The sequence below is a fragment of the Cavia porcellus genome, unplaced genomic scaffold (assembly GCF_034190915.1).
Source record: "Cavia porcellus strain 051 isolate PalLab524CR breed Dunkin Hartley unplaced genomic scaffold, mCavPor4.1 scaffold_23, whole genome shotgun sequence".
NCBI lineage: Eukaryota > Metazoa > Chordata > Mammalia > Rodentia > Caviidae > Cavia > Cavia porcellus.
Genome location: NW_026947506.1, coordinates 38,372,692 through 38,384,829, shown reverse-complemented (window position 1 = coordinate 38,384,829; position 12,138 = coordinate 38,372,692). Strand labels below are relative to the sequence as shown.

At 37.2% G+C, this 12,138-nt stretch overlaps 1 protein-coding gene across 1 annotated transcript in view; it reads right to left on the bottom strand.

The window, feature by feature from the left end:
- Positions 1-5,624: 5,624 nt before the first annotated feature.
- Cyp3a17 (cytochrome P450 3A17) overlaps positions 5,625-12,138 on the bottom strand; it is a gene marked incomplete at its 3' end in the record, with an annotated part of 74,149 nt that continues 67,635 nt past the window's right edge. The window contains 1 exon segment of the mRNA NM_001173069.1: positions 5,625-5,636.

Genomic DNA, 12,138 nt, shown 5'->3' with positions numbered 1-12,138 from the left:
AACATGAGAAAAGTAAGCAACAAGAAAAAGTCCCCATCCCCTAACCCTGAGAACATAATACCAGGAGAGTCAAATACAAAAGAGATTGAGGACAGCAAGCATGCAATATCAGACATGGCATCACTGGACAGAAAGAGATATCTTCAGGAACTCATAGATGAGTTCAACAGTGAAATATTTAACCAAGTAAAGCAAGATATAAGTAGATTAATAAAAGAAATGCTAAGCACCTCTAAATAAGACACAGATGAAAGAATGGATGAGCACAAAAAATGAGAGAAACATTTGATGAAGAACATAAAGAAAACATAGAATTCATGAAATAGATTCAAAGAGATTACCAGGAAATAAAAAGCTCCATTGAAAGCTGGCAAAACTACTTAAAAGAAACTAAGGATAGATTACCCAAACTTGAAGACAGTTTTGCAATGTGTTATCATGAAAGGAAAGATCTCTTAAAAGTAACAAGGAAACAGGCAGTAACAGTACAAAGGCTAGAAGATGATAAGAGGATCTATAGCTTAAGAATAAAGAATGTAAATGAAGGAGCAGGGGTACAAACAAAGAAACTACAAAGTCTATTCACAGAAATAATTAAGGAAAAATTTCCAAGTATAGGAAAAGGAAATGATATTCAGATGTATGAGGCATACAGAACACCAGCCACCTACAACCAAAACAGAGCTACATCCAGGATAATATAATCAAGATCCCAGAAATACAATATAAGAACAGAATATTAAAAGCCATCAGAGAAAAAGAAACAGATTACTTATAAGGGAAAACCCATCAAACTGACAGCAGACTTCTCCACAAAGACTATCAAATCAACAATAGCTGGAGCGAAGTATTCCAATCCCTGAAAGAAAATAACCTCCAGCCCAGATTGATGTGCCCTGAAAAACTGTCTCTAGAAATTCATGGAGAAGCAAGATACTTCCAAAACCAAGAGGAACTCGGGGAATTCACCACCACCAATCCAACTGATTAGAGAATACTGAAGGATTTTCTAGAGAGAGAGAAATGTATGAAGATCTCAGGAACAGTGGCAAAGAGGCCTCAATGAATGCAACAGAAAGTGGAATGAAGAAGAAAAGCGGACAACTAATGGCAGAAAAAGAGCACAACAGAAATGAAGCAGAGAAGGTAGGCTATAATCGGTAATATAGATGGCCTTGATACATTAAAAAATAAAGAAAGAGAAACACAGGCAAAGTAGATCAGGAGGTATGGTCCACCAAGATGCTCTTTATAGGAAATATAATTCACCTGAAAAAGGGTTTATGGACCCAAAATCAAATATGAGAAAACAATGCTTTATGTGACCAGGAACCAGAGAGTAATAGGGGAAACTCAATCAGTATTTAGGTTGGAAAAACAGGCTTTAATAGGTAAAGAAATACAACTAAAGATCAAGTCCAGGAGGGGGGAGGTTCAGAACCACTAAGGTAAATAGCAGGTTGCCTCCAAATCTAAAAAGTGAGGGTGTTGATGAGACCCCAAAATGCAAAGTACACCCTGGGGGAGTGAAAGGGGAAGAAGAGTCTTTAAAAAGATGGCAGAAGATATTGTTAATAGAGTATCAGGGTGCTGGGGATTTAGCTCAGCAGCATAAGCGCCTGTCTTGCAAGCAGGCAGTCATGAGTTTGATCCCCGGTACCGATAAAAAGGAAAAAGACCAAAAAAAATAGTGTATCAGGACTTAAAATCCACATTACCCACACCACTCTGCTTATATAGATTTTATTCTGTCCAAATTTCTCTACTTGCACTAGATCTGAGGGCACAGACAGCTACCCCAAAAATAACAGAATATAGTACACTAATCACCTTTAATTTCTTATTACCTTAATCTGGAGCCCTGTATAACTTATACTGTTTTATCATGACTGATCTTAGCTGAATCTTGTTTGTTTGATTGCTGTTTGGTATTGACAGATTTTATTCAAAACTGCTATGATTGATAGTATCAAGTCTGAGAGTACAGGCAACTACACTGAAGATGACAAGTTTTACTATGATACCCATTCTAGTTTGATTATTACCTGTTTGTGAAGTTTTACACTATCTACAAAGTTTTATTTTCAATAATATTGTTATATACTGCTATATTTAATTATACTGTGTCTGAAGATATAGTCAATTCAATTGAAGATATCAAGAGACAACACAATAAACATTTTACAGTGGTTTTATATGTCTTTTTCATTTCATGTGTTTATAGGAATATGTTTTGTTTTGTTCTTGCTTTGTTTTGTTTCTCCTTCTAATACAGAAAGGATAGAAATACATATTAAGACTCATGATTGCATAGAACTTATAAACAGTTTACAGTAACTGACCATATAATGCATGATGAAATGAACAAATACTTTGAAGAAAAAGAGATACTACAGTACCCAGTGCTGATCCCATAGTGTCATGATGTGAAATCGAGCAATACTATTTTTCTTTTTTCAGAGTGATTTTAGCCTGCTATGGTTTGTTTAATCTCAACATAAAAGAAGATAAGGATAACTGCATATATGTTTAAATGTATAGAATTGATAACCATATTGCTAAATTTTTGTTGGATAGTTGAACGGAACCATTTGCAGTCTTGCGATTTGAATCCCCCCTTTGTATGTTTCACTTTTGTATCTTGAACAACTATTTGTATGAGGACAATATGTAATCATCAACTAGTGATTTCTTGCTGTTTATTTTTTCTTTGAAAGTATGTATTATTTCTACCCATTTTCTGTTTTGTTTAGTGGTTCCTTAAATAAAAATTTTAAAAAAGAAACCTACAGAAAATCAGAATAATGGCCTACACCTCAATATGATAAAAGCCATCTATGACAAACAGTCAGCATCATATTAAATAGACAAAAACTGAAAGCTTTCACTCTAAGATCAGGAACAAGACAAGGATGTCCATTATACCTACTCTTATTCCATACAGTGATAGAAATACTAGCCAGATCAATTAGACAAGAGAGAGAAATACATGGAATAAGGATAAGAAAAGAAGTTAAATTATCATTATTTGCAGACAGCATGATATTCTATATAGAAGTCACCCAAAACTCCATTGAAAGACTCCTAGGTATAATAACTAAATACAGTAATGTAGCTGGATACAAAGTCAATACTCAAAAATCAATAGCATTCCTGTACACAAACAAAAAACTCACTGGGAGAGAAATAAGACAAGCCACACACTTCACAATAGCATGCAAAAAATGAAATACTTAGAAGGCAATCTAACAAAAGAAGTAAAAGATCTATTCAGTGAAAAATTTTATACCCTGAAAAAAGAAATTTAAGAGGATCTCGAAAACAGAAAGACATTCTTTGTTCATGGATAAGAAGAACAAACATTGTGAAAATTGCCATTCTCCCAAAATTAGTATACAGATTTAATGTAATGCCAATCAAAATACCACTAGCATACCTCACAGATCTAGAGAAATGATTCCTAAAATTCATCTGAAACCAAAAGAGACCTAGAATAGCAAAGGCAAGTCTGGGCAACAAAGGCAAGGCAGGAGGCATCACAATGCCTGACTTGAACTTACACTACAAAGATACTGTGATAAAACCAGCGTGATACTGGAATAAAAAGAGATTTGAGGATCAATAGAATATATTGGAAGATACAACTATAACTACAAACACACTCAGCCACATTATCTTTGATAAAGGGGTGAAACGTTCACTGGAATAAAGATAGTCTCTTTAATAAGAAGTGCTGGAAAAACTGGCTCTCCATATGTTGAAAACTAAAAACTAGACCTGTGCCTATCTCTTTGTACTAATCTGAAATCAAAATGGATCAAACATCTAAATATTAAAACAGAAACACTAAATCTGCAAAACAATGGAGGTAGATATCTTTAAGAGGTAGAGAATTCATGAACAAAAATCAAACCACATAGAAAATACTTCCCAGAATCATTAAATGGGATCTCATCTTATTAAAAAGTTTTTGCATTTCAAAAGAAATCTCTAACAGAGTAAACAGTAAACCCAAGAATTTTGAAAAAATCTTAGTCAACTGTTCCTCGGACAAAGGACATCTGTCAATAACATAAAGAATTAAATAAAAATCAGACCCCCAAAATTCAAAGACCCAATTCAAAACTGGGCATCTGAGATGAATACACAGTATTACATGAAGTAATACAAATGACTTATAAATACATGAAAAATGTTCATCATCATTGGTCACTAGAGAAATGCAAATTAAAACCAAACTGAGATTCCATTTCACTCCAGAAAGAATGGCCAGGATCAATAAAACTCCCAACAAAAATGTTGGGGGAAATGAACACTTTTGTACTGTTCATGGGAGTGTAGACTGGTGCAGCCACTGTGGAGGTCAGTCTGGTAGTTTCTCAAAAACTGGGATTAGAAGTCCCATTAGACCCAGCTATTCCACTTCTGCATGTATTCCCAGGAGAATTGAAAACATGATATCACAGTGATATATGTGCACTCACGTTTTTTTTTAATTTTATTTAAAAGGAAAAAGAGAAAAAACAAAACAAAACTAAGCAGTGTAAGGGTACAAGTAATACAGAACTACAAAAAAAACAGTAAGAAATCACCAGTGAATAGATTACACATTATCATCTTAGAGATAGTTGCTCAAGTCACAGTATCAAAGCATACAAAGTTAACATTCAAACAGAGAGACTGCAAACAGTTGTGTTCAATGATCCAACCAAAAACATTAATATGTTCAGTTAACACCCCTAAACACACTTGAAGTTGTATCCTTTAGAGCACTTTTTTCCCCTCTCTTTTTTACAACAAAATTTACACATTTCGGGTTTTATTACTTAGTTCTTATTACTTTTTTTGGAAGAGAATAAAGTCAAATATGGCAAAACAAAGCTGTCAGTCAAAACCAAGGGTAGACATAGTACATGATGTAAAAACAGAGTACAAGGTTATCAACAATGGTTATCATAATGCCTCTTGTTTCCTTAAAAAGAATTGTCTATCTCATGAGGTATTATAAAGTGTGCACTCATGTTTATAGCAGCACACTTAGTAATAGCCATATCTTGGAAACAATCTAAGTGCCTATAACTGAAGAATGGATAAAAAAAGATGTATTTTTTGTACAATGGAGTACTAATCAGCTATAAAGAATAATCACACTTATATATTTATAAATTAATGAATGCAACTTGAGACCATATTCACAAGTGAAATAAATCAAACTCACATGTGTAAATACCATATTGTCTCCCTAGTGTCAGAAATGGTAATAGCAGATAAAACACAAAATCCTCAATAAGTACTGTGAAAGAGCAAGAATATGCTCAAAGGTGAAAAAAAATAATAACAGGGAAAAAGAGAAAAGAAGGAAGGGAAAAGAAAAATATCTAAACGTGTATAAACACACAGGATAGCTAAATGATTGTGCTACAAATTCTACTAGTTCTTAGAACAAAATAGTTAACATTCATAGGATTGGATAAATTTTGATTGCTTGTGTCTGATCTGTGAAACTCTTTTGATGATTACTATGTATAATAACAACTTTAGTTATGTTCTTACCACCTTGTTTTGAAGGCCTATATTGCTATTTCTTGGGGCACTTTACTAGTGTTATGTTTTTTTGTTTCTTGATTTTCTGGTAACTTGCTTTGTTTTGTTTTTCCTGCTAATGCACAAAGGATAGGTGTACATGTAGAGAATTATACATGCCTAGAACTTCTCCTAAGCAGTTTATGAGAATCAATTGTATTATGCATGATATTAACAGCTACTTTGAAGAAAAAGGCATTATAGTATCCATTGATTTCCTTTTGTCAGGCTGCGAAATTTAGTAATGCTTTTATTATTTGTTTAGAGTGGTTTTAGTCTGTTTTGTATTATTTAATTTCATTTAATTAATACATGAAGGTGTAAACAGCTATTTTGAAAAGAACAAGAGTCACTAGGGAAGCCATTGTAGATCTTCCTATTGTCTGGTTTTGAAGACGTGTAATGCTTGTATTATTTTGTTTTAATCAATTTTATACTATTTTGTTTTGTATGAATTCACTGTGCGTGAAAATATAGACAACTATTTAGAAGAAAACAAGAGACATTATGGCAGCCACTGTAGATCTCCTGTTGTCTTACTTTGAAATTCTGAGTCACTTACATTGTTTTACTCTAATCGGCTTTGGTCTGTTTTGTTATGTTTTGTCTTATCCTCTTTAAAATAAAACATGAATAAAGCAACATTAAATAATAAACAAAGGACCTGAATGATGCCAGACAAACTGAATCCAACAGAAAGAAAGAGAACACTTGCAGAAATGCAGCAAAAGGAAAAACAGATATTTTAAAACATACATGAAATATTTTCCTGAAGAGATCAAATACTGGCCAACAAACAAGTCTTAAAAAAATTGAAAAGATTACAATCATGAAAAGCATCTTTTCCAATCATTTTAAAATGAAACTACAAAACTGGGTGTGGTGGCACACATCTGTAATTCCAGCACTTGTGAGGTAGGAAGATCACTGCCAAATCAAGGCCATCCTGGTTTACAAAGTGAGCTCAAGGCCAGCCTGAACTGCTGAGTTAGAGCCTGATTAAAAAAGACAGAGAGACAGACAGGAAGGAAAGAAGGAAGGAAATACAGAAGGAAGGAAGGAAGGAAGGAAGAAAGGAAGGATGCTGAGGAAGGAGGATTGCTGTGAGTGTGAGGCAGCCTGAGCTACAATAGTGAGTTCAAAGCCACACTAAACTACCTGACATGACCCTATCTAAGGCCCTGCTTTCACAGACTCCAGCCTGTGACTATGACTAACCAGAACTAACCTGTCCTCAGTAACATTCACGAGAGTCATATAAAAGTTCAAATTTAGCCCAAACTCTAAAGATCTACCTGTGCAAAGAGGCACACCCCTTTTTCATGGGAGCAAGTTACTGAACAGACAGGATTAGGCCCAAGGCTGAGCTGGAATTCAAGAACCAGGAGCTGCTGCTTCACAGTCCACACCTCAATCACTATGCTTTGCTGCCTCTTATGAAGTGAACAGTGCCAGCTGTGCATGGTGGCACATGTCTGAGTCACAGCACTTGGGAGCCTGAGCCAGCCTGGGCTACAGAATGAGTTCAAAGACCGTCTGAACTACATAGAGAGACCTCGTCTCAAAAATAATACACAAACAAAAACATATATGAATGGGACCAAAAAAACTAACATGAGAGGAGAGAGCACTTTAAACCCAAAGTATCTGTGTCTTTTCCCCATAAACAAACATATTATATTCATGCAAGCAAGAAATTTTTCCTACAACTCCACAACTCCAACAAAATCCCAAAGATAATACTGATGCATTACTGCCATCTAGTCCTCATGCCCTATTCATGTTTCCCAGTTTTCACAATAATGACTCTGCACTAGAAAGATCTCATGCAAGTGTTGTGTTTGATCATCTCATTTCCGTAATCTCTTGGTTCTGAGACATTTCCCACTTTGTTTAGGTTCCTGTGGCCTTGACTCTTTGAAAGGCTACAAACTAGTAACCTGACAGGAGTACAATATCCTAAATTCAGAGTAGCTGATGTTTCCTCATGATTTTGCTCAGCGCTCCTTCTTTGTCAGGAATATCAAACAGGTGTCACTGCTTTTCCTGTATGTGCTTTCAGGCATCTCATGATTGATTTTTTCCCATTCCTGAGGATGTTCTTCCTGATCACTTAATTCCTAGAGTGTCTGCCAGGTTTCCCCAGTGTAAAGTTATCATATGCTTTTTACAATTAATGCATATTCTGACAAAAGAACACTGAAAGTATGTAAATGTCTCTCAGGGTTTCAAATTATTTCCTTATTTTTACACCTGTAGATATTCATGCCTTATTATTTAATTCAACAGTTGTTAAGTCTTAAAGTGATTAGTATAGAGACCAAATGATCATTTATCAAATCAGTGGTTTCTTCACAGTGTGGGTTCCAGGTTTTTTCTATATGTTCCCATAATTTTTGGGTGTGGCCTTGCGTTCTGGCAGAGAAACATGCTCCAATATCAAACAGACTTTCCGAGCCCTGTCCCTAGAATCAGCCACTTCTACAAGAGCCCTGGGTGCTGTAGTGGAAAGCAGTATCTGTAAGCCAAGGTCTGGTCATTAGGTGTGCTTGTTGCTGATAGTTTGTCACAGTTATTTACTCCTGTCAGAGGACAGTTGGGTATGCACACTTTTACATGAGTATGAGGCAGAGATTAAGAGTATGGCAAAGTGTCTAGGCAATTGGGCATGACTTGTCAATCACAGAGACCTATTAATCACAGATTCAGGACACATGCAGAGAACAGATTCTAAGCCTTTTGCCTGATACCAATCAGAGAATGCTCTCTTTAATTCTTCTGGCATAAAATCAAGCCAAGCCCTGCACCTGATACCAATCTTCTCGCATGAAGATCAAAAAGCCTTATTATGGAACTCCCTCAGATCTAATGTCAGAGAAGGGGATGTAAAGAACGATTGTCATTAACTCAAACTTGTTTTCCTATGTCAAGTGGCACATGTTCTCTGTGCAGAACACCTCTTTTCACAGAAAATTTTTTTGGGCACTTCTTTTTGTGCTTCTTTTTATCCTTTTAACACAAAAACAAACTTTCACATTCATCGATTGTGTCATTCAATTTGAACAGGACAGTAAGAGCCTCAAAGAAATAACTGGATACTCCCTGTGTGAATGGAGCCGATGGTCAGGTGCCACTTTCCCGAGCTGCCCCTCGCCATGCCCAGTGCTCTGTCCAGCAGCTGCCTTTCCCCCACCGCGGGACTGAACTAGCCATGGTTGCCTCATGTGGAGGGCAAAGTTGCGCAGGAGAGCTTGCGAGCCTGTGGTGAAAGCTCTGCCTGCTGTCTGCTACAGCCCTGGCAGTTCCATCCAGATTCTAGAAGACCCAAACTGTTTTTTCCCAGACTTTCAGCTCTATTCTGGGAGGCATGAAGCATCTGCTTTGACTGTGGAGGCAAACGGTAACCTCAGGGAAAAAGTTGGGATCTGGGGCGCCTGCATCAGCCTCCCTGTGTGTCTGGAGGACTGTGGATATCTCAGTAAGCAGGGGAGGATCGCAGGTTCCAGAGGCACCATGGCCAGTGGTGAGTGCTCAGCACACTCTGCCCAAATTCCAGACTGTTTGGGACCCTCCAGGCTTCCAGGTGCAGTGGAGAGGAGAGGTGGGTTTGAGGCCTCTGCATCCGCCTCCCCATCCTGGCTGCACTTGGAGAACTGTGGAGTTTCCAACAAGTGGGCGGGCACACGATGTCACCTGAGCCCAGCCTGTTTGGGACTCCCGCACCTCACCATCAGTGTGCAGAGGAGGGGCTGGGTGGATCTGTGGTGCCTGCATCAGCCTCCCCATATGTCTGGAGGAATGGGGATATCTCAGCAAGCAGGGGAAGATCGCAGGTTCCAGAGGCACCACAGCCAGTGGTGAGTGCTCAGCACACTCTGCCCAAAGCCTAGACTGTTTGGGACCCTCCAGGCTTCCAGGTGCAGTGAAGTGGGGAGGCGGGTTTGAGGAGGCTACATCCGCCTCCGCATCCCAGCTGCACTTGGAGAGCTGTGGAGCTTCCAAAGGGCAGGTGGATGCACAGTGTCCCTGAGGCCCAGCTTATCTAGAGCTGTAGAGTTCAGAACAGGCAGAGGAGGGCCATTGGTTCAGCAAGCCCAGAGGCTTGGGGTAACGGGGTGCCAGAGTCTCAGGAGCTGCAAACATACAAGGGGATTTGCAACAGACCCTGAGGAAGCTTTCAAATAACATTTGAAACACAGAAATGTAGGAAATGACAAAACGAGAAAGACCAAATTACAACCTCAAACCTCCAGCCCATCTCAAGAAACCCTAGGAGCAATGTATATAGAAGAAAATATATGCCATTCACCTCAAATATCGGACACAATAGCTACTGAAATTAACAAGCAATTCCAGGAAGCTTTAAAGAAATTCAAACTCAAAATAATCTCCCAGGTAAAAGATGAAATGATAAAAGAAAGGAAAGATGTTCTGAATATAACTAAAGAAAACACAGATAAAAAAATTGGAGGAACTAAACAAAAACATAGAATCCCTAGACAAGCAATATAAGAAACAAACAGAATACATAATGCAGATGCACAGAGATATACAGGAAATAAAAAACTCCACTGAAAGTTGTAAAAACCACCTTAATGAAAGTGAAGATAGAATTTCAGACCTTGAAGACAGGATTGCAGCTAGTGAACAGGAAAGGAAAGATCTTTTAAAAATAACAAGGAATCAGGAAACAACAATTCAACAACTGTAACATGATGCAAAGAAAAATAACATAAGAATGATAGGGATTAATGAAAAAGAAGGAGACAACATAAAGGATGTCAAGAGGATATTTAGAGAAGTAATAGCTGAAAATTTCCCAAGCATGAAATCAGAAACTGACATCAGGATCAGTGAAGCACACAGAACTCCAAATAGTCATAACCAAAATAAAACTACACCCAGACATATAATAATCACCATCCCAGAAATCCAACACAAGAATAGATTATTAAAAGCTGTCAGAGAGAAAAGACAGATCACTTATAAAGGAAAACCTATCAGAATCACAGCAGACTTCTCAGCACAAACAATAAAGTCAAGAAGAGCATGGAGTGAAGTATTCCAGATCCCAAAGCAAAATGATTTCCAACCTAGACTGATGTATCCTGCAAAACTATCATTCAAAATTGATGGGGAAATACGATACTTCCATGACAAAGAACAGCTGAAGAACTTCATGAACACCAAACCAACCCTGAAAAAAATATTGAAAGGCAGTTTAGATATACAAAGGAAAAAACCACTAAGCAAAGCAGATAATTAAACAGAACAGAAAGATAAAGATGCAACAGCAGAGAGATAACATGTCAACAATAAACCAGCATTTAACAGTAATAACCATTAATGTAAATGGTCTCAATGCACCAATCAAAAGAAACAGACTAGCAGAATGGATCAAGAAACAAAATCCAACCATATGCTGTTTACAGGAAACCCATCTAACCCAGAAGGATACTTACAGACTGAAAGTCAAAGGATGGAAAACAATACTTCATGCAGGAGGAATCCAAAAAAAGGAAGGAGTAGCCATTTTGTTTGTAGACAACATGAACTTTAAACCAACAATTACCATAAAGGACAAAGAAGGTCACTACATACTCATAAGGGGAAAACTCCAAGAGGAAGAGATAACTATCTTAAATATATATGCACCAAACTCCAGAGCACCCAGTTACATAAAACAACTATTAACAGAAATGAAAACTCAAATTATCAGTAACACAATTGTAACAGGGGACCTCAATACACCATTGACACCAAGGGACAGAACAACCAGACAGAAAATGAGCAAAGAAATAACAGAACTGAATCACACCTGTGAACAAATGGATTTGATAGACATATACAGAATGTTCCACCCAACAACATCAGAATACACATTCCTCTCAGCAGTACATGGATCATTCTCTAAAATAGACCATATATTAGCTCACAGAACATATTTAAACAGCCTTTGTGGAGGTATGTCTGAAGGTTTCTCAAAAAGTTGGGATTGGAAATCCCATTTATTCCAGCTATTCCACTTCTAGGCATATTCCCAGAAGAACTGAAAGCATCATACCACAGGGATATATGTGCACCTATGTTTATAGCAGCACTATTTTTATTCCCCCAATCTTGGAAACAACCCTAGTGTCCATCAACTGAGGAATGGATATAAAGTTGTGGTATTTCTATACAATGGAGTATTATTCAGCTATAAAGAAGGATCACATTGAGATATTTATCAATAAATGGGTGCAGCTTGAGACCATACTCATAAGTGAAATAAACCAATCTCGCATCTGTGAATACCGAATAGTTTCCCTAATGTAAGTAATGATTCAAATATATAAAAATATGTGGTAATCGTGATTCCCCATTATGTGGCCTTGAAGCCTTATAAAGTTTTCACTTATTAATTGGAACGGCTTTATTCTGGGCTTCTTGATAAGGAAATACTTGAAGCTATAGTATATGAAGTTTTATTCAAATATTTCAAGGAAAAAGACAGACACTATGGTAACTACTATTAAGTCGGGTTATTTGGTGGTGAAGCACTAGGTTGCTGAA